Here is a 21006-nt window from a genome sequence, read left to right as displayed (position 1 = left end):
GTACTAGACACCAGTGACTGTGCTGGCCATTTCTGCTCCTGTATGGTCTATGCACTTTTTTGGAGGCTGAGAGAAGAAATGCACCCATGGGATGAGCAGGAAAAGGTCTGACAGTTTTATTTGATTTTTCTGATTGCTGCCATGATGCACTCTCAGCAGCAAATTGCAATTGCCAGCTGAAGCAGCACAGAAAGCTCCTACCACTGCCATCTGTGGCATGAGCCGCACGTGCACATCAGCGTAGCAGGTACATCTCTGTGCTTTTTAGGATGGCTTGGAGAGAAACTGTTTTCCCACTCTATTGAACTGGTTCTGTATAATGCTTTGGAAGGCTCTCCTGTGAACAACCTGGTATGATTTAATACTAACAAAGCACATTTGGCACGTTTTCCCCATATATTGTGTCTTGATTCAGTATATTTACTCTTCCGTGCATTGAAGTTGCTTCCAGTGATTGATACCCTGAAAACCTTGTGTAGGGCCCATGGAGTTCTCTGACATTTCTGGTTTGACTGAGGGACCTGAGTTTATAAATGGAGATTGCAGCTGGTCTGGTGCTGATTCATCCACTGGGACTCAGCAAAGGGAACTATGCTGCAGCTGAGCTTGGGGATATTGGCCGGTACTGAGGGTGCTCTTATCCACCATGACAACAGACAGGAGGGGATTAATCCATTTTATATGTGGAGTCACCATCAGTCCATGCTGCTGTACTTCCAGATAAAAATTTAGTTAATGGGTAAACTAAGCAATCTTAAAAAAAATAGTTCTACAATGTGCAGACTGCTAACAGTAGGGAAAAGATGTAGAGGCCAATCTCAGAAAAGGTAAAGTTAGGCATGGAGTCACAGCTCAGTAAAGCTGACTCTTTCTTTGTGATGACAATGAAAACACTCCAGGATTCCTCTCTTACATTTGAAGTAGCAGCCTACATTTTTTATTATTATTTAGTAATTTTTTTGAGACCTTATTTAAAGAAGCAGGCTTTTGCTGCATATCACCATGATTTCATGAAGAAGAGTAAAAGAAATAGTCACGAATGACACCTGCATATGAAGTTACTACACAAGTTAAATCCCAGTGATTTGGTTCTTTGTTTGTAAAAGCTCTGCTGGCACCAGCAGACTGCTGCTTCCTCTCTGGAAAAAAAAGCACTCAGGTGCCAGGGAAATAGCTAGCATAAAAAGGTCAGTTTTACAGCTAATTAATGTTTTATAACAGCCATCCAGTCTGACTTCCATGGGTTTTTTTAAACCAATCTGCAGATGATTGGACTGTAAGGTACCTAAATATTGGCTACAAGCCAATTGTTAATGGCCTGCTAGCCAGGTGTTGGCCTCTGAAGGCCATTCAATATTGCTTTTAACTGCCAATTCTGTCCTTTGCAGCCAAGAGAGAGAGTGCTGGCCACTGTCATTTCTCAGCTGGTACAAATGATCAGGTGGAGAAGTCTGAAGAGGATACCCATGTTCGATATACGCCAGAGAATGCAGCTCTACAGGAGTCCCTTCTCTATCCTCACGCCACAGGCTGGTCACCCGCTTGCAGGGAAGAGGAAGCTCGTAGGTAGCAGCCACAGCAGCACCATCCCTTGTGCAGCAGGACAGACAGAGCCCAGTTGATGGGGAACCTCACAGCCATGGGAACTGCAGGTAATCCTGCTAAAAAACAGCCTTCCCACATACATCCCTCTAAAGGAGTTTCCTCACATAAATCCAAGCTACATCGCCTGTGCTTCGCCAGCAAGAGACGAGCCATCACAAGAGAAGACTTGGCTTCACAAGGCAAAGCAGGGTCTTCTGTGGTGGAACTCCCCAGATGCTCTGCTAAAGATGAGTAAGAAATTAACTTGGAGAGAAGAAGAAGGAAATATTAATATTCCATATTTTGGTCTTTTGGGGTCAGTATTCAAAGAGGTTTTGGTTCCTGGACAAAACCACAGAATTACTTTAAGGTTCAGATATTTTATTGAATATTTCAGCTACTCAAATGAGAACAGTAATAAATCCTTCAATTAAAGCTGTACTATAAGTGTCCAGTTACCGTAGGTTAGTTATATATAGACTGAAAAAAACCCAACCCTTGCTGCTGTACATGAAGATATGAGTTTAAGTGTATACAAATTCAGAATAGGAGCTACTTGCAAAAACATAGTCTAAATATTAATTTCAACACAAGTACAATTTTCATTTAAAGTACACTGAAACAAAACATGCTGAAGTAGGCATTTATATAATGATTGACAGTGTAACTGTAACTAGTGAATGGCAATTTTTTTCCCATGAAGACAAACTTACAGCAAAGTCCTTCTCAGCCCAAAGCTAGGATGAGGATTGGGTTTAGGGTGGGGGATTGGGGTAATGACAGTTTCATCACCTATTTCCAACTGGGTGGGTATCCACAGTATTGAAGCATAGCTTTAGGTTTAGAGTTAGGGAAGCAGGGTCCTCAGGGTTGGAGTAACATTGAAATCCTGCTCTACCCAGAGAGCTAGATGAAGGCGGGCTCAGGTTGGAGTGGTAGGTCATTGTGCATTTTGAATTAGGGAGGTTTATCATCTACTCGGCAAAAGCGTGGGGCTAGGTTTGGGTTTAGGGCTAGGGAAATCAAACTACCTCAGAGCTGAAATTACAGCAACATCCTGCTCAGCCCAGAGATTTGGGACAGCAGCTGGGCTCAGGACAGGGCTGTAGCTTGGTGCACATCTGGAATCAGGAACTGGCCTCATCTCCTGCAAGGAAAGCTGAGTTGTAAAGGTAAGGGGCTAGGTTAGCTAGCTGAGTGCCACTGTGTGATCCTTGGAGCAATGTGTAATTGACAGAAGTAAACTCTTCTTTCCAGTATAGGCTACCTGCATTTTGCTATATATTTTAGCTCTGAAAATAGAAAAGTATTCTTTTGTTTAAACAATATTTGAACACCATTACCATCTTTGGACATTACAGAATGAATCAGGTGCGAGAAAATTTTGTTAGAAAATGTTGTAAAAATCCAGAAAGCAAAAATCGCAGTGGACAGTATTATCTGCTAATTTGTACCAGCTGCTACACTATAGGTATAAAAGGAAACATACCTTTTAACAGCAAAAAATCCATAATCAATCATTTGTAAATAAGTAACGCTTACTTGTAGGCATCAACAAACCAAAAAGCCATTGACAATTGCAGAAAACAATTTCAATGGATGGTGTCCCTTTTCCTTATTGTTTCTGTGCCTATAACAATCTAATTTTAAGCTTTCTTTGAGATACCAGCTGCAGAAGAAGCAGGGGAATGCCCAGCTGTTCAAAAGCAACTTCATCATCCAGAGGTCTGCATAATGAAAAAAATTAGGGTTGCCATGGTAAGATATTATTTGTGTACAAATAAATGCCCTGTGGTCAGTTTCTACCTCAGATAACAGTACGTTTGCAGAACTTGGAAGAAAACAGAGGAGAAAGCCAAATATGAAGAGGCGTGCAGTGATGGAAAATGGAAAAAAAAAGGAAGTGAGACCAAAGAAAAGGAAGATTTGTTCAGTTCTGTTTAAAGCCATTAGCCCCTACTTTTTAGGACTGTGAAATGGATTTGCATGTTCCATATCTTGCTGTAAAGTAGCTTTCCAGGGACTTCATGAGACTGGCAGTAGGGTAATGAATCTCCCTGGCAGGGGCAAAATAACTGCCCAAAACAGTGCAGAAATTCTGCAGAAGAGGGTTGCCCTGTTTAAGAGAGACCTCCAGGACTAGTTCAGCTGTGTCAGGAGCTTTTCTGTCTCCTGAGTCAGCAAAGAATTGACAGATACCATGTCAGTGTCATATCCTTGGGCTTTGGAGTCCTACAGCTGGAACTTACAGCACTCACCTGGCTGCTGGGCTAGGATTTTGTGTGGCTTGAAGTCATGTAGTGATTCACCTCTTAGCTGGGTACCTCCTCCTGCCTCTGTCAGAGCTTCCTCTTTGCCAGCATTGGCACCATCACTTCTTTTAAAACGTGCTGAATAGAGCAAGGGTATATATATAAAAAGGAAAGGCATGTTCATAGCAACCGCAATTCCAGTTGCAAAGTTGCAACATCAAATAGTAAGCATATGAGATTAAAAAAACCCCCAAAAATCCAAAAACATAACACCACAAAAGCAAGAAAGCTGACATACGTACAGTACTTTGGCCCAAAGGGACTATGGCTGAAGTTTCACAAATTCATATCAAAGTGAAGAATACTCTATTTGACTGCAACTGCAAAGGAAATCAGGATACTCACGCACGCTGGAGATTGCTGATAAGCACAAAAAGTACAGCTTCACTTTTACAAACCTTCCAAATGAGGCAGCTCCAGCTGCTCCCGTTTTTCAGTTTGACACATACCATAAATGTACAGACCACAAGGTAAATATATATCTAAAGCTGTACAGGCAGGCATTGCCACAGGGTTCCCCCTAGCCTGTTCATGTTAAATGCCGGCATTTCAACAGATTGCACACAACAAAGAAAGATCTCTGTAATGTATCGCTTACTTTGATTACAGGTCATAACTTGCTGCTTACCTGATGAAAAACCTGAATGGCAGCTGCACAGTGTTCCTGTGTAGCCAACTGATCCTGAAATTCGCCTTGTTTCAGGGTGATAACTGGTTCCTTTTGTTTTTCCTGTTACACCAATTTGTTTTGATTTGTGACCTTTGCAGCACTCAAGCAGTGTTGGAAATTTTAGGATCGCAGTTATTGCAATGGTATGAGAAAGGAAATTGCTGGAAGAAGAAAGAAGAGGGATGAAAGAGGTGGTTATTTATTGTTTGGAATAATCCATTTCAGTCCTCAGCAAGAATAAAGCATGCTAATGAACACAGATGTTTGTATTTAAAATGTTGTTGAAGTATTTAAGGTCCAGTTGGGGTTTCATATGCCAATTTTATACTTCAGTCTAGTTTTTCCTTATTTACCCTTCTGTTTGTGTGAGAAGAGTGAGGCTTCCCAACCTGAAAAATTACGTAGTCCAAGTTAAGGGAGTATAGGATCCAAATAATAGACATAAATGCCTTAAACCTCTGAGGTACGAAAAATCCCTGTATGTTCTCATCTTTAAAGGCCCGGTTCCATGGAAGAGACAGCATCACTTTGTCATTCCCAATTAATTTTCCAACCAAAAAGCCGTGCCAATTTGAAAGTCTGCAAGGTCAAAAATGTATTCCTCAGGTTAAAATATTTGTTCCCCAGGAATTATTAGGGGCAACTGTTGGACATTATGAATTCTCCCTGCTTGGCAGAAGGAATGACTGAGTCACACCAATCATCTCTAAACAAAAAAAGACAGCCAAAAAAAAAGTAAATCTAGAAACTTTAGAAGCTCTTCTTCCTGTTTTTAAAGCTAGCAAACAGATGAAGCTTGCTCTTCTAAAGTTTTTAACTTAGACAAAAAAAGAAAAGCCAAAATTACATCCCTTCTTGTGGCTGTGGTTTGCACTGTCAGCTGGTTTGATCAATGTCTGCAAACAGTCTGTGTATGCACGTTGGGCATCTCACACCAGGCCCAAATGATCAGATGTGCAAGTAGTGGTCTTTGCACCAAACGTTGCATTTCATGGTAAACAAACAAAATTTGGTTGCCGGCAAATTGGCAGACCTGTGGCTTCCTTGCAACCATGTTGAGACAAAAGCAGTGAGTGATGATTACAGGAGATGACAAGTTCCAAAGAGGAAAATGACTAATAATTAATGATAGTGGGTATGAAGTTGCCACAACAGAGTGCTGTTGTGGACTGAGTCCTGTGACTGGGTTACAAAATACGGGTATTTCTCTTTGAGTTCTGTTCTCCTCTGGTTAGGATTATTCCATTCTTAGTTCTAGCATCATGACAAGATGGTTTCAATAAGAAGCAAGCTGCCAGATCCCCTATTTCCATCAGTTTCTAGACATTGATTATTACTTGATCTTCTGAGACATGATGCTGTGAGTCTCACTAAACTTCGTGCCTCAGCTAACAGGCACAGTAGTAACTTAACAGCTTCTTTCTGTTGTTTTGCTGGTATCACACCCACCCACACCCCACATCCCCCTGAGGCCAAAGCTCACAGGCAGAATTACGGTTGGAATATGCCAATTCCTGTAGCCAGCTGGGGAGCAAACCAGAGTAAGTGATGAGGTACTACTCAGTTATGGGTGGGTCAAAAAGAGCTGGGTCTTCAGCAGAGTTCCAGAACAGGGTTCCCACCTAGATTTGACAACTGTCACCATGACATAGCAACAATTTTGTCAGCTTCTCCAGACTGACTCTGAGCCACCTACTGCTCCATCTTTTCCAAGCACAAGGACACATACTTCTTTATCCAGACCTAATGGTATGAAAAGTGAGAGCTGGGTTCTGTCAGCACATAATTAACTTTCTATTGGCCTCCTTTGTACTGGTGTGAACTTGGCTGAGGGTCTGGAAATCATCACCCCAACTGACAAGTAACTGGTTGTTAATAGCACTATGAATCGATGCTGCCCATCAATCCAGGTTACATGGCAGCTCACTGGGTCACTAAGATCACACTCTGCAGAGCAGCAAAACCATTGAAAGGGCCATAGCAGCATTCCCTGCGGGTTAGCTTTGATGCACTGGATGGAAGAGTAAAGAGGAGCATATACTGCAGCTATTTGTATTGCACTGTGCACAACAGACACAATTTAACATATTACATTTACCCCTCACATATGGGATCTTCTTTTACCACATAAAATCCCTTCTCTTTTCTCCTTCATGTCTTCTCCCTGTCTTCTGTTGTTACGGCTGCAGGTAGACCCTGATCAGTCACCAGCAGAAGCAATGCATCCTGGAGCACTTTAGATCAGGCTTCTTGGACTGTCCCAGCAGAGGTTAAGAAGCTTTACCTAAGCAGAATTGGGGGAGCACATGCTGGGAAAGCTCACAGAGAAAATCAACGTAGCCCGGTATATTAGTCATTACACAGAAAATAGTTGTTATGACGACAAGGTGAATCTTTTTTTTTTTGGCAAAATCATTCTTTCAGTAAATATGAATTTGCAGGCCAAGCACTTGGTGTCATTGCAAAACTAACCAGGCAATGTGGGCACCACTAATCTTCCTAGTTGAGTGATCACCAAACTAGGTGTACAGCATTGTCCTGGAAAACGCAGTATCTCAGTTCAGCACTCTTTCTGTCTGATTTGAACTGGGATCTTCCGCCTTCTGGAAGAATGTTTTTGCCACTGGGACATAGGGTATTTTGGGTCTGAGCATCTCTCAGTCTGTCCTTTTGGAGGGTTTTCAATGTATGTAGAGAAAACATGATGTTTTGAATGCGGGAGATAAATATAAATCATAGGATCACAGAATCACTCAGGCTGGTAGGGACCACAGGAGGTCTCTGGTCCAAACCCCTGACCAAAGCAAGGACAACTCTGAGCTCAGACTGGGTGGCTCAGAGCTTCACATACTCAGGGCATAAAAACCTCCAAGGATGGAGATGAGGCAACCTCTCTGCACCCCAGCTACATTATTTGGCTGTCCTCCTGGATGAATTTTTTTTTGTTATATCCAGTTGAGCGTTTCCTGTTCCAATTTATGACCATTTTCTCTCATTTGGTAGCCCTCTTGTAGGTGCCAGGGCTGCTGTTATGTGCCCCCAAAGCCACCCCTTCTCCTGGCTAAACCAGCTGCAGTGCCATTATTTCTCCTCAGAGCAAGACCTCCAGCCGCTGGCTGTCCTCATCCACCTCTGCTCAACATTTTTGATGTCTATCCTGTACTGGGGGGGACCACAAATAGATACAGTGCTCTGGACATGGCTGAACAAGCGCTGAGTAAAGGGACACTGCACCCTGGGAGGTGAGGTCTCTCCTCACATCCAGTGACCAGTAAGAGTGATCTGAGGGAAGGTATCTGTTCAAGGCCACAGGTGGGGTTCAAAGAGCAAGGATTTTAACTTCAGTCACCACTGGGTTACTGCACACAGAAAGGGTGTGGACACTTCCTCCTCCTCTGTTTTGTTAATGCAGCCTTCTGTTTCTGCTTTTCCTGTGATTGTATAAAAACACTCCAAAACAAAGATATTAACTTTTGATCAAATCAGTAATTTCATCCAATTTTCTTAAAAAAAAAAAAAAAAAAAAAAGGTTCTATATCAAACAGAAAAGAAGTTTTCTTGTGATTTTGAGGGGAATGGAATCATTAAAAAATCATCCCATGGGATCTGTGTTTGCCAGCTCTCTGGAAAAGGATTTGGTGACTGGAGGCCTTGCTAAGTAGCAGCCAGTGACTGTGAGACTCCACAAGACCCCAAAAAGTGATTCCTGATTCCCAGGAAATAGTAGTGAAACTAAATGTCATCACCCTTCAAGCTCTGTTCCTCCTCCCATCGTCTCCATCTTTTGTAGCAATCTGCAAGAGAGCCTGGACTACCCATAGCCACATACTTGGAAAGCAGTTTCCACTCTTCTCACATACCCTGCTGTGCACCTGCCTAACACTCAAAATGAATACTTACACAGTATAACTTAGTGCCTTTCATTAAACAGTGGACTAACTGGATCATGCTGTGCTAAAGTTCCTGCCAAATTAGTCAGGAAGTATCATGTAGCAACACATGAATTTCCTGGAATTTCTTTTAATTAAATTATTACAAAGAACTGTTCTTCAGATAACTATGTTAAACAAGGGTGTCTTGCAGCTGATGCTGCTATAATCTTAAATAAATCACTCTTTAGTACTGGTTCATCAGCTGGGATTCCTCCTTGTAATTTCTCTATGAGTAAGCTTTTCTAAAGCTCACCGTGAAGTCTGTTTTGGAACATAGAATCATAGAATGGTTTGGGTTGGAAAGGACCTTCAAGCTCATCTAGTTCCAACCCCCCTGCTGCAGGCAGGGACACCCTCCACTAGACCACGTTGCCCAAAGCCCCATCCAACCTGGCCTTGAACACTTCCAGGGAGGGGGCATCCACAACCTTTCTGGGCAACCTGTTCCAGTGTCTCACCACCCTCACAGTAAAGAATTTCTTCCCAACATCTAATCTAAATCGACCCTCCTTCAGTTTAAAATCATTACCCCTTGTCCTGTCACTACACTCCCTGATAAACAGTCCCTCTCCAGCTTTCCTGTAGGTCCCTTTCAGGTACTGGAAGGCCGCAATTAGATCTCCCCAGAGCCGCCTTTTCTCCAGGCTGAACAATCCCAACTCTCTCAGCCTGTCCCCACAGGAGAGGTGCTCCAGCCCTCTGATCACCTTCATGGCCCTCCTCTGGACTCACTCCAACAGCTCCATGTCTTTCTAGTACTGGGCCCCCCAGAGCTGGACGCAGTACTCCAGGTGGGGTCTCACAAGAGCAGAGTGGAGGGGCAGGATCACCTCCCTCGACCTGCTGGTCACACCTCTTGTGATGCAGCCAGGACACGGTTGGCTTTCTGGGCTGTGAGCGCACACTGCCGGCTCATATTCAGTTTTTTGTCCACCAGTCTCCCCAGGTACTTCTCTGCAGGGCTGCTCTCAATCCACTCGTTGCCCAGCCTATATCCATGTTTAGGATTGCACTGACCCAGGGACAATTATGACTTCGATCACAGATTCACATCACAGAATTGCAGAGTTTGGCAGGCACCTCTGGAGATCATGTAGTCCAAACTCCTGCTCAAGCAGAATCAGCTACAGCAAGTTGACCAGGACTCTTGCCCAGCTGGGTTTTGAATCTCTCCAAGAGTGGAGACTCCACCACCCGCCCAGGCAACCTGCTCCAGTGTTTAATCATCCAAAAAATATTTTCTTTTTCTTCTGTATAAGTGGAATTTGCCGTAGTTCAGCTTATCCACACTGCCTCTTGTCCTGTCACTGGGCACCACTAGAAGAGTCTGGCTTCATCTCCTTTATTCCCCCCTCAGGTATTTATTCACATTGAACTCCACCATCTCATGTTCACTGCAGCCATGGCTGCCCCCAGCATTCAGACTCCCAGTTTTACTTTGGAAGTGTCAGGACCAGCAGAGCTTCTCCTCTCTCTGGATCCTCAGTCACCTGTGTCATGAAATTGTCATCGGTGCAGACCTGAATCGTTTGCGCCCTGCTGTATTGACCCTCCAGCAGATATCAGGGTGGATGAAGTCTGCCATGAGGAGAAAGGCCTGTGAAGGTAAGCTTCTTCCAGTTGTCTGAAGGAGACCTCATCTACTTCCTTTCCACGAGCATGTTTTCTGTAGCAGACACCTGTCACAACATCACCCATGTACATCTGCCATCGCAAGGTAGAGCTCCATGCACTCACCCTGCTGCTGTCTTGTACAAAGGGCAACTCCATCTCATCACTTTCCCAGCCTGTCCTTCCCAAAGGGGCTGTACCCATCCATCGCAGCACTCCAGTAGTGTGAGCTATCCCAGCACACACCGCTGTGATTGCAGGGATACCATAGCCCTGCAAATCCACAGAGACCTCTAATTCCTCCTGCTTGCTCCCCATGCTGCAATGGGTAATTAAACGGTAAAGGGAACTTGCAGCTTAAATTATGATTTCCAAAAGAGAGTGTGAAAAAAATCTCACTTTAACCTCTATTTCATCCTCCTTTTTTACAGTCCATTAGGAATAAAAATATAATAAACAATAAACAAACAGCTGTGATTTCCTCCAGCTTAATCCAAAGACATGTGGAAGCACTAGGCATTAGACAGAAACAGGAAAGAATGCAACGGAATAATTAGTTGAGCACTACGGCCAATTAGTTGCTTAATTTTGTCTAACAACCCCTTTTTGGGTAATCACTACATTTCAGTTTTAAGTTAATTTAAAAGAATATATCATGCCTGACACTTGTTTTGGTGACAGTCAGAAAAAGGTAGGGAGAAAGGAAACTCCATCCTTGCTCATGAGATAGCCATAAGCCCAGGCAGAATTGCAGCACCTCAAGAACTTATCCCAATACTGCGAGATGAGGTGCCCCAAAGGGATGGTGACATAGAGACATGACAGACGTCCATAATACATAAAGTAAGAGCACGCATGGGTCTCCCCAGACCCTCTCCCATGCTGAGCAGTCAGCTAGTCACCTTGGGTAAAGGAATATGCTGCATTGGTCTTGGGAGGTAGAGGAAACAGCACATATCTGTGTTCACCAGGCGTATTTACATGGCATTTTGAACACCTGGTTGGTTTTACTATATATGGGTCAATGATGTCATGAGAAGGCAAAGAAAAATCAGATTGAAGGAAAACTGTTAGAAAAAGGGAGGAATATGAAGTAATAGGCTGGGCAAGGGAGGTCTACCTGTTCAGCATGGGGGACAAGAGCAAGATGAGACTGGCTGCAGGAGCAAAGAAATCCAAGCATGTACTGCAGCTATTTTTCATGAAGTAGAATCACATCTAGCAGCCTCATTTCCATTGTTGTATTAATTTGCACATTATGATGTTTGCAAAGAAACAGATTGGCTTTTGAACAAATATGAAAATTAAGATATATCTGCCCTGATGGAAAAGCTGCAGCTTGCAAGAGAAACTTGTGCCTCAACAGTAGCAACTGTGAACAAAAGCAGATGGAGAATAATCCTGATTGGCATGTTTCCTACATACGTCCAATAGAAGTTAAACTGTCTTAGACAACCACAGGGAACATTTAACAATGCCAAGTTTTAAAATCAAAAGATCTTGGTTATTTCTGTAACGCAATGATTTCATGTTTACAGCCACTTAATCCATGCATTTGCAATCAACCTTACCTGCTAATTCAATGTATTTGCTATTATGCTTTATCATTCCCTTTTCTGCTACTCGGTTAATTTAAAATTTTGTATCTCTATCCTTTTCACTTGAAAACCTGTCTTATAGATTTAATAATATATTAAGATACCACTTCTAATTTCTAAATGGTAGTTATAGACAGCTCTATAACATAAAAAATAGTCTATAAGCAATGCGTGAGTGAGTGGAGCTGTTTCACTGAAGATCCTAGAAAGGAGGTATACACACAATCGCAGAACCACAGACTGGTTGAGGTTGGAAGGGAGAGGTCCCTGCAGGTCATCTGGTCCAACCCCACTGCTCAGGCAGGGCCACCAACAGCCAGTTGCCCGTGTCCAGATGGCTTTTGAATATCTCCAAGGATGGAGACTCCACAACCTCTCTGGGCAACCTGTGGCAGTGCTCGGTCACCCTCACAGTGAAAAAGCGTTTCCGGTTGTCCAGAGGGAACGTCCCGTGTTTCAGTTTGGGCCCATTGCCCCTGCTCCTGTCACTGGGCACCACTGGAAAGAGCCTGGCTCTGTCCTTTTTGCACCCTCCCTTCAGGTGCCCACGCACCGTGATGAGATCCCTCCTGAGCCTTCTCTGCTCTGGGCTGAACAGTCCCAGCTCTCTCAGCCTCCCATCGCAGGAAAGATGCACCAGTCCTTTCATCACCTCTGTGGCCCATCGCTGGACGCTCTCCATTATGTCCATGTCTCTCTGGTACTGAGGAGCCCAGAACTAGACCTAGAACCTGCCAGTATGGCCTCACCGGTGCTGAGTAGAGGGGAAGGATCACCTCCCCCACCTGCTGGCAGCACTCCTCCTCATGCAGCCCAGGATGCTGTTGGCTTTTTTTTCTTTTGCCACCAGGGCACATTGCTGGCTCAGTGGTCAACTTGGTGCCCGCCAGGACCCCCAGGTCCTTTTGTGTGCTTTTCTGCTTTCCAGCTGAGCGGCCCCCTGCATGTACTGGTGCCTGGGGTTGTTCCTCCTCAGGTGCAGGGCTTTGCACTTCTCTTTTTGAACTTCATGAGGTTAAACACCACAAAATACACCATGAAAAAAATAATTGTTAATTCCTATTCAGTAAAGTTTCCAGTACATAAGCTAGGAAGGGACCTAGATTCTAAAGAATTAATTTGTCCGCTGTATTTTTTACATTTACTGCTGAGGGAAAAACCCATGCTTAAACAAACATGTTTATATTGTGTAACAAATGTATTTTAATTTGCAGTTTTCCATATTTTTAATAATGACAGCACCTAGCAAATGCTAAGCTTAAGCCATCTTTATTTCTATGGCTGAATTTAAAACCAGAGGAATCATTAGGTCTATGCATCCCATAATTTTTTAAGATTATATAGCATGCATTTTTGTGGGTACAAGATGTGCAAGTAAAGACTTTCTCTCCTACTAGGTCAAGTGGTATAGTTGAAAAAAAATAAATTTTAATTGTCCTGCCTGTGTCCATAGACCACCACAGCTACAGCACCATTTCCTTTTCTCAACATCATCTTTTGGATACAGCATTAGAATGGCCAGTAATGCAAGGACCAAACCTGGCACTTTCACATTTCTGGGATTCCTACTGATACTGTCTTTAAAATAGAACTCAGTATTTTCAGTTGGAAGGCACCTACAATGATCATCTAGTCCAACTGCCTGACCAATTCAGGAAAGACCAAACATTAAAGAATATTATGAAGGGCATTGTCCAAATGCCGCTTTTAAAGGCGCTGACAGGCTTGGGACATCGACCACCTCTCTAGGAAGCCTGTTGCAGGGTTTGACCACCGTCTCAGTAAAGAAATGATTCCTCATGTCCCATCTGAACCTGCCATGGTGCAGCTTTGAACCACTTCCATGTGACCTATCACTGGATCCCAGGGAGAAGAGCTCAGCACCTCCCTCTCCACGTCCCCTCCTCAGGAAGCAGCAGAGAGCCACAGGGTCGCACCCCCCCTCCTTTTGTCCACACTAGACAAGCCCGAAGTCCTCAGCTGCTTTGGCTTTGATTATCATGGATTGACAAGTTTCATCTGGGATTTAAGATTTGAACAGCCTCCAGATCACAAGTGTGATGATTAAAAAAGAAAATCCCCTGAGCCTTGTTAACACGGCAAAGTTTTGACAAAAACTCACACAGCAATCAGTATTTTCATCTGTTCACTGAACTGAACTCACTATCAGAGACGCAGCTTGTGGCTATTTTTTATAAGAGGTTCCTTACACATAAAAGACCCTTAATACATTTACTATATTCTTGTGATCTGGAAAAGATATCACTTATCTCAAAGTAGTTTCAAAGGCAAGAATAGCATTCTCATTATTATTGCAGGCATATCTGTGAAATTGAAAACACTTAACAGTCTTGTCACTTCAGTATGCAACTAAATGTAATTCATTTTCAAACTATTTAAGGTGCTCAGTGCCTCTGTATCCAGCTATCTCTGCATTATCATCTCTAGGACAGTAAAGTTACCCACTGCTATGAAAGTGATATGACACTCATTTCTAACTGTACATTAACATATACATTAGGTATATATGCATTTGAAGGATTATAAGAATAATCTCTTTGCATTTCACAGTTACTCTTACAGAAAGGAAATTATTTCTTTACTAGGTTCAAATGAATACTTTTTAAAATTTAATTTACCTTTATAGGCAATTGTTTTCATTCGCACTGATGAAAATGAAGGTCATTACAAATTTAGAAGGGCCTAGTTCTTCATGGATACTAACTTATATGCAAACAACTCTGGGGATTTGGGGCAAACAACTGACCATTTTGCTTTAATAAACACACTAGGAATTTATTCTTGCTTAAACCAGTCAGCCAAACAGCCACCCAAGTGAAACAGAAAGGCACGAATCAGGACCTGAGCAAGGACCTCAGGAGCTGACTCATGAGAACTTACCAATCACTGTATTTCCTTACACTGGCTCGTGGCACAGGGTGGCACAGGGCTCAAAGGCTGGCATTGAAGAGCAGTCCTCACAGGTTCCTGTTCGACATGAAGGCTCCAGAAAGCATAGGACAGGAGTGCAAGGGAGAACACAAAAAACACCAAGAGAATGGCTTCATTGTAACTGAAAGCCCAAAAAGGAATAAATTTTCTTTAAAAATTAAAGGCTTAGATTACCTCGTTATGCTCCTCTGTGTCAGGGTACCTCCACACACCGTTATCTCCCTGCTAAAGTTTATATCTGCTCAACTTGACAGGAATCATACAGCACAGTCCTGCTGTGAACACAGGGATAGAAAACGTGACACAGGGACTGTGTTTGTATCAAACCCTGTATTTTTCTTCCCAAAAAGGAGACACTTTCCAGTCATGGACTGACTATGCATTGTGATTTCCTATTAGCTTATGTGTAAGTATATTAAAGGAAACCCCATGGTAGTTATTCAACATGGTAGTAGACACTGTAAATATTTGCAGGCTTTGGTCATCGTAAGTGCAGAATCTGTAGAATCAGAGATAAAACATCCAGTATCCCAAAGTAAGAAGTGAGTTAAAATAAAAGTGAATTGTGTTTAAAGGTGTAACACCATGCAAAAATGCTGACAAGTCTGAGCTGAGCTGAGAGGATCATCGCCAGTTTAGTACTTGGCATGGATGCAGCAGCAATAATGTAAAATGGTTTTGAAAAGCTGCAGTGGGTATGCAAAGTGAGTGTATTATTTGCACTGAGACAAGCTGTCTCATTTTGAAGAAGCCAGAAATTTGATGGAAAAGACATGGGCAAATCTACACATACCAAAAAGGTATGCCATGGTCAACAAAGTCGTCCTGCTTGGAGTCCTCAGATTCAGTCCTGCCAGGAGCTTTTCATTATTGCTGCAGACAGCTTCACACAAAACATGAGTGTGAAAGCAGTAGCTGCTCCTTTCTGCAGACATGTGGGGAAATATCATTTTTGCATGAAAGACATTATGCAGAAAACATAACAAAGTTATTTCACTGAAATCATTTGTGCTCAAGAACTACCTGTGCTAGTTTTCTTCAAATAGAGGAATTCCCAAACAACTGCCAGAAGTGGAGGCTTCTGTGGGCAGAAGTGAAGACACCTGGGTTTTAAGACAGCCATATAGTAAATGAGTCTTCATAAATATGTATAAATATAAATCACATATAAATCCTAATTCTGATCTCCAGCATACTTACAAAAACTCAGAGAAAGCCTCCCCAAGCCAGTGGAACTATATTTCATGACGAACTTCAATTTAAGAAGAAAATACAAGTATAATAGTGTAAAGCAGCTGGTGACCATCATGCCTGTTGAATTCAGACCACAAACTCATTAAGGCAGGAACTGATTCTTTCTTTGTGGCTGGTGTCTTATTCCTTAATTGCCAGTGTTATTACCAAATGAGAGTAGAACTGAAAGCTCTGAGTTTTGCTAATTCAAAGCAGAACTGGAACTACACTGAGTTTGTTAGAATTGGAAACTAAAGTTTGACATGCATGAATAACAGAAATACCATGTCAAGCACTAGAGAGTCAGTCACATTTCACTTTGCTATGATCACACATTGTATCCAATACTAACATTTTACATAATCTGCTGCCTTTAAAGAATGAATTAGCCATTCATGTTTCTCTATATACAGTTCAATGAAGATTCAAAACCTCTTGATGAAAACAGAAGAGGAAAAACCCCAGTGTTGCAATAAACACACTTCTGAAAATGCTGACACAGGCAGAATTAAGTAGTCAGCCTAGTTCAGTCTGTCTCATAGTGATGTATTTCCATAATTTTGTTTGTAATAGCCTCTGAATATTATTAATGAAGTCTCTGAATGTTATTGTTGTGGTTGTGCCCCAGCCAGCAGCTAAGCACCACGCAGCCGCTCATTCACTCTCCCCCCAGCAGGACGGAGGAGAGAATCGGAAGAGTGAAAGTGGGAAAACTCATAGAAACATAAAAACAGTTTAGTAAGTAAAGCAAAAGCCGCACACGCAAGCAAAGCAAGACAAGAAATTCATTCCCCACTTCCCATGGGCAGGCAGGTGCTCAGCCATCTCCAGGGCAGCAGGGCTCCATCATGTGTAATGGTGACTTGAGAAGACAAACACCATCACTCCAAACATCTCCTCCCCTTCCTTCTTCTTCCCCCAGCCCCTTATACACTGAGCGTGACACCATATGGTATGGAATATCCCTTTGGTCAGTTGGGGTCAGCTGTCCTGGCTGTGTCCCCTCCCAACTCCTTGTGCACCCCCAGCCTCCTCGCTAGTGGCGCAGTGTTAGAAGCAGAAAAGGTCTTGGGTCTGTGTAAGCACTGCTCAGCAGTAACAGAAACATCCCTGTGTTATCAACGCTGTTTTCAGCATAAATCCAAACCATAGGCCCATACTAGCTACTGTGAAGAAAATTAACAAGCCAAAACCAGCACAATTACTAACTAAGTCTTTCCACTGATGGTTTCAGTGTGCCAAAACAATACATTGAATGTTGTAAATAGAAAATGAATGTAGTAAAAGGCTAGAGAATAACACAATATTAATTCCTAGTTAATTTCTATAATAGACATAAGGAGGAAAAAGTAAAAAGACAAAACAAAACAGCATCAGACATTGGTTTCAGAAAACTGCACTTAATGACTCAGCTGTGCTCCCACTGAAGGAAGAAACAGACTTTCTGATGATATTAATGGAAACAAGCAAAGGGCTTCAGTCACCTAGAGATGCTGCAAACTGCAAAGGTATGTATCCTTGAAGGCTATGTGGGAAACAAAGAGAATGCTACATTTTATTGTACTTTGACATACCTGTATTCACTACTATTTGACACTAGAAATAGAAAGGTAGTCTCAATAGCACCAAAAACTTCAGTCACCCACTAGAACATCCAAACACAGTAATAAAGATGCTTATGAATTATTATTTTTTCTCTGGCATCCAGTGGAGGTGATACTGAAAAGGTGGCAAAAACCAACAGAGGTCCTAACATAGACAACCTGTGCTTAAAAAGCATGTTCTGAGCAGCATGGTTGGGAATTGTCTCCAAGAAAGATTCAAAGGACAAATAGGGAATGAATACATAATGGTTATGAAAGGCATCTTACCTCGACTCATCCTCAACATCATAGCTGACAATAAAGATTCCTAGTTTCAGAACAGAAACAAACCAGTATTTTTTAAATGCATTATTGTGTGAATAGGTGAATTTCTTTACTTCAGTGTGCATTTTTTCCTAAATAGGTTTGAGATTCAAGATTTCTAATAAACCATAAAAAACCCTGTAGATTAAAAATTCTCCTTTGTCTTCAACAATATATAGATTCACATTAAGAGTATCACTTCAGCTGTAGGCAAAGCAGCTGCTCGTTCACTGGGATGCAAACTTCAACCCAGTTCTTGTTCCTATACATGCTGTTCAAGTTTTCTTTGTGGCCAAAAGGTGCACACAAAAGGCAATGGGTCAAATTCTAGTCTCATCCAACCAGACATAAAAGATAGCTTTGCTATCTACCCCATGAAATCAAAGTAGGCAGAAGGAATCAAGGCAAAACAAAGCCAGGTCTTTTAGGCAGGAGCACTAATCCATCCACAAAACAGCCTTGCACATTTTTTTTCCTTTGCCTTCCAATGAGTTTGTGTACAGCTGTGACAACCGTTTACCATTTCTGCCACTGCTTACCTTCAGGGCAACTATTTATTGGTACAAAGAAACTCTGTCCTCCTCCACCTTCCCCAGCTGTGGTTGTGAAGCTATGGCCACCCCACTGTATTCAACTGGGTCCTTGGCAAACTCCCCTCACCCTTAGAAGTGGTGTCCCAAAGGCTGAGGTTTGATTTGCATTTGACAAGCGTTCCTGTGTTAAAAGAATTTGCAGGGTGTTCACAACTGAGGGCAACTTGCACACCAACTAGTCATTTGGAGCCAGTGACTACGGCCAGCTTCAGACGTAGATTTAACGTTGTGGTTTTTACAAGCCTTTGAAACTAAACCCAGAACAATTGTCACCATTTATAGTGGTGATTTCTAACATGCCACTGGGGATTGCTTCATAATCAGAAAGAAAAGAAAAAGAACCACAAAAGTAAAAGTCCTGCCAGAAAAGAAGTAGACCAAATCAGACAGATGGTTAATATTAACTGAAAGGATATCCAAATTTGTGATTTTCTTTTTCCTTACCAGCAATATCAACAAACAATTTAAGAAGGTTCATAATATTCCTTCAATTAATCTCTCAAACACTTAATCTCCTTGTATTCTGTGGGTGACATGTCAGCAGCATCAATTCATCTGCCATACCAAGAGGGCATGTGGGGATAGGTGGAGATCTCATGCTGTTCCAGAGACTTCTCCTTTTTAACTAAATAATCTTTTTTTGTCCACTAAGAATACAGGTAACCTATGTGCTTTGTCTTTGATCATTTTCTGGATGTGGAGTATTTTTAGTCATTAACCTTGTATCAGAGGATATGGGTTATCTGTTCCTCTGTAATTTAAATAGAGCTGCATAAGAAAAGGAGCGAAGAGGTCCAGGCAGTAACTAAGACAGCTGTTGCAGTATTAAGAGAAACTGGTGAACTCTCCTGTCACAGACTATATCCTGGGTGCAAAAGGCCTATTTTTCACCTCAAACTAAAAAGTGAAGAGAACAAAGTGAAGGAGGACTCAACTACAGACCTGAATGTCACCTATAATTATGGTATAAAAATAGGAATGTTGTTCTCTCCAGCAGCCATGGGACTGATTAGGGATGTTACCTCATCCACCTACTCAGGGTCAGACCAAGGCAGAACTACACCAGGCTTACATCTAAACTTAGTAAGACTTCTGCCACAGCAGTGATTGCATCTGCAGTCCCTGGCACCTGCTGCAGGGAGGGAAGCACAGCCCGGAGGTCAGCCTGGCGAGGACTGGCTTTTCTCCCACCTGCGCGAGCGAGGCCAGCAGCGTACGGAACGGCATGGCTGTGCCCACACTCCATGTCCGCCACCTTGAGGTCTGTGCCATCCTCGTCGTCCCAATCATCATTGCTATTTTTTGGTGGAAAACTATGCACAAACCCAGAAGGCATGGTGCATCCTCTGCCACTGCAATATTACTGAAACGTCACACTCGTGATGTGTATTTCCTGTCCTAGCACAGGCCATAAAAGCATGCACTCATCTCCTGGGACTGCGTGTGGTGAGAGAAGCCACACGTGGTGCAATGTGTATGTGTGCTGCCTGTTTGTAAAGATCCTGGAGTGAAATACCCTGCCCAAGTTTCCCTTGCTTCATCTCAGAGCAAATTAGCACATATACATCCTGAATCATGAATGACAGTATAAAGTCCTTGCAGGAAAGCAGGCAGTACGATAAAATGCCAGAATAGTTGCTCCCATACACTCTCCAGTGGTAGAGGAAATGATGTCATAGAAGTTAATCTGTATGCTTTTGTTTCTCCCATACTAGTCCACTCTAGCTAGCTCCCCAAGAGCTTTTTTTCTTCTTGATGCGCAAGCCCCCACTCGAAACCTAGAATTTGTGGCCACTAGCTTGTTATCTCTAGGGCAGGGAGCCATATGTCTTTCTTCTTGGGTGGCTTCCACAGTTGGATACTATAATTAGGATCAATTATGAATTTATTTCCTACAAAGAACATCCACTTCTCATAGTTCTCTCTGACTCTTGGCCAGTGCATGAGACAATTCAGATTCCTACGTCCCAGACAGAAAAGAAATTCTTGTAAAAGAAATAGGAGAAGATTTAGGCAGACAGGATGTTGTGGAAATAATTCTTCCTACATATAGTAGGCCACAATGTGGGCAAAATGTGTCATTAGAAAGTTATTACTAGGTCATGAGAAACCCTCTGAAAATCCTAAGGCTATCTATATGAAAATCTTTCAAAACATCTGAAGATAACATTTAAATATCAGACAAAAGAACTACATAGATAAACCAAAGAAGAAAGAGGAGCAAACCCTAGCTTTTTCATACATGAAGCTTTGTCTATGCAGCAATGAAGATTCAGGCTCCTACTGTCCAAATCAGTGAAGCATCCCAGAAGATGCAGCTTCATAAAATACCGCTTTGCTGGAGTCACACAGTCTTCTCTATGAAACAGTCCTGTGTGACCACTGAGTGTCCGGGAGTGCGGAGCTGCCAGTGCTCCAGCCTCAGCTGGGCAGGGGGACGTGCTGCAGAATCATGGCCCACCAGACGGAGGAGTTCCTCCTCCTGAGTTTCCTCAACAAAACCTGAATTATCAGCATGTGCCAAAGGACAGGTCCATGCTGAACGATCCTCGGCTCTAAGAACACCTCACCGACAGAAACAATTGCTCCAGCAGAACAAAGGTAGCCAGGCTGC

At 42.6% G+C, this 21006-nt stretch overlaps 1 long non-coding RNA gene across 1 annotated transcript; it reads right to left on the bottom strand.

The window, feature by feature from the left end:
• Nucleotides 1-2073: 2073 nt before the first annotated feature.
• LOC142599469 (uncharacterized) lies at nt 2074-14859 on the bottom strand. Its single transcript, XR_012833043.1, has 5 exons — nt 14609-14859; nt 6691-6850; nt 4525-4727; nt 3843-3974; nt 2074-3311 (listed from the first exon to the last, which is right to left on the bottom strand). It is a non-coding gene; the product is annotated as an uncharacterized LOC142599469 (long non-coding RNA).
• Nucleotides 14860-21006: the final 6147 nt, after the last annotated feature.

The sequence above is a fragment of the Balearica regulorum genome, chromosome Z (assembly GCF_011004875.1).
Source record: "Balearica regulorum gibbericeps isolate bBalReg1 chromosome Z, bBalReg1.pri, whole genome shotgun sequence".
Classification (NCBI taxonomy): domain Eukaryota; kingdom Metazoa; phylum Chordata; class Aves; order Gruiformes; family Gruidae; genus Balearica; species Balearica regulorum.
The sequence above is the reverse complement of the archived record's forward strand: the minus strand, read 5'-3'. Positions and strand labels throughout refer to the sequence as shown.